Here is a 2,767-nt window from a genome sequence, read left to right on the forward strand (position 1 = left end):
CAGACCACCTCAATCCTTGAAATCTGTTTTCAAAATAGAAGACGTAATAAACTGCATACCTCTGGCCCAAGATACATCGCTCTGCTGAGCTAGGCCACGAAGTTAAACACAGAGAAGGAAAATACTTTGTTTGGCTCACCTGGAAGATTCAGGCCAGTGATGACTGACCACAGAAGAGTTCTGGGAAAATCTCTTGGAAAACAAAAAGCACACTACCCAACACAGACAACCTTGCTGAGTGTGTAAATGTATCTCTTCCAAAGGGGGGGAAAAAGGTTCCTGTTTTTTTCAAACTGACAAACCAGACAGGCTTGAGGAGAAGATAGTTTGACCTTTATTCACAAAGGAATGATGAGCGTTCAAGTGGAAGCAGTGGTGGCTGTGGATGGTCTCAGGAGCACTCCAGTGCTGAAGTAACAGGCTGCCGGATGTAGGAGCTTGTTGACCTGGGTTGTGCACACTGAGGTCACCATTCACTGTTTGCTACCGTGTAGCTGAGGATTAGAGAAGTTGAATAAGCCATGGGTATCCCTTTCACACAGTGTATAGAGAAGGTTCTCTTGCCTTATATATAAGGATGATGGACTATCAATACTTACCAGTGAGTAGTTGATCCTGATATATGGTGCACACCTATAATCCCAACACCAGAGAAGCTGAGACACAAAGATCATGAGTTCAAGTGAACCTAGAACACATCATAAGACTCTGTCTCCAAAAACAAAATGAGAAATTGAAAGACACTGTGGCTTGGTGGTGCACAGAAGTGAACTCAAATGTGTCCTGGTATCGGTAAGTGTCATTTTCAGTGAGTTTGGGGATGGAAGGACTATCTGCGTAGCATGTAACTCCTTCTAACCAAGGGGGGGACACTGAGAGCTCACTCAAAAAGGTAACTAGGGAGAAGCCAAGGATCTACTTATGGAAATAAGGTCAGGGTTAGGAATGTCAAAATAATGCTGGTCAGTTGTCACCTCTAAGACTGAGGCAGTACTAGGGTGGCTCTGAATCCTGCACTAAAGACAGTTGATTTCCTCCAGCTGAGTCTCATCCCTAAAGATGGCTGCCTTTTCCCGCTGAAAGGCTGACTCCCACCATTGAGAAGAAATGAATCTCACTACTGAGAAGGCTGACCCCCACCATTAGAAGGACTCCCTCTCCTGGGAACAGTGGACCCCTCCTTTGGCAGGGTTCCGAAACTATCTCACCCCTGCCCCAAATCTAATGCAGCTGGAGGCTGAAAACAAGAAAGCCGTTGGTGCTAGCATTCATGGCCCTCAGCCACAGGGTTCTCCACGAAGCAGGAAAGAGGGAAAAGGTAGGGAAGGCAAGTAGAAAGTGTCCAGCCCACAGACTACAGACTTCCATCCAAGCATCCATTTCCCTATCTAAACATAAGCTTAGCTGGAAGCCCCCAGTTAAACCAGCCTTAACCTTGGGTCCCAAGAATACCAAATCACTGGACACTGAAGGTACTCAAAGACAGATTTATTAAAAGGATAGACAGGAGCAATGAAGGAACTGCTTGCCCGATATTTGACAGTGGCTACGAAATAAAAGAGAGGCAACATTTTTACAATGTAAAACTATTCCTTATAGGGGTATTTCCCTATGGTAAACTGATTCGTAATTTGCAATGTAGCCAAGACACATACAAAAAAAAAATAGAATAGGCTAAAATGCCTGCAGTGAGAGTCCATGTATACTTTTTTTTAGCTGGAATGAAGAAAAGTTGGAGGACTATGGCATTTTAAACCACCTTTAATGTAAGATTACGGTAAGTACGGCTTTCATAAAACTTCCCCAGTCTCCAGGACTAAGAGTAAGGCAACAGTTGCCAAGATCGTTCAACAAACTGTGCTCAACCATGGAAAGATGTCAACAGAGGAAAGATGCGGGCCTTTTTTACCACGGGAGCTTTTTCAAGATCAGTGTTGTCTGGATTTGATGACAGGTAATGACATTAACTAATTAGAAAACTAATCACATTTTGGAGCGGTGGAAGCTGAGATCATGATAAGCATAATCAAATCCCTGACTTCGGGGCTTCGGGAATTGGAGGATAAGTTTTCTCCTCACACAAAGCTTGACCAGATGCCCTTCGGGGTCCTTTGTCTGGATTTCTTAGAAGCTACAGATACGAAGGGGAGTTAGAACATGCAGAACAGCAGCACCCAGTGTCTGGATGTGAGTCCAGCAAGACAACTGTGCCACAGGGTCCTCATAGTGAGCCCCAACTGGCTGAAGATAGGCTTTGCCTTCCTGCTGTCAAGAGCTCCAGCGAGGTAAGCTTGTGACTTTACAACCCCTATTTCTCCCTCTAAGCCTCTGAAGGCCCCTAACCCCAACCTCCACCTCCGGCTCAGCTGCATGGGATCATCCACGAGCCACCAGAGTCTTTTAATTTCTGCACAGTTCTTGAAAGGTAAGCATGCCTGTCCCACTTGCCTTGGCGCATGGATAGGGGAATCCTGTGAAGTAGTGTTTCGTTGGTTTTATAAACAGTTGTCAATGTAAAGCGTGTCTCACGAAGCTAAATGAGAGGCTCAGGTGTCTGCCACATGAATATCACTGTGGCTAGAAAGAATCAGACATTATTAAAATAAGAAGCCGAGTACCTGCTAGTGATCATTGCCTTCAGCCCTGCTGCCCTTTTTCCTTCTGAGCCCTCTGGCCCCCTGGGAGGAAGGAGCCAGGTCTACTGCTTTCAGAGCCTTGTCAGTCTTTAAGGAAGACAATAGAGCAAGGAACTGTGCTGTGGAAATGC

Source organism: Rattus norvegicus, chromosome 9, assembly GCF_021556685.1.
Source record: "Rattus norvegicus strain SHRSP/BbbUtx chromosome 9, alternate assembly SHRSP_T2T, whole genome shotgun sequence".
Classification (NCBI taxonomy): Eukaryota; Metazoa; Chordata; class Mammalia; order Rodentia; family Muridae; genus Rattus; species Rattus norvegicus.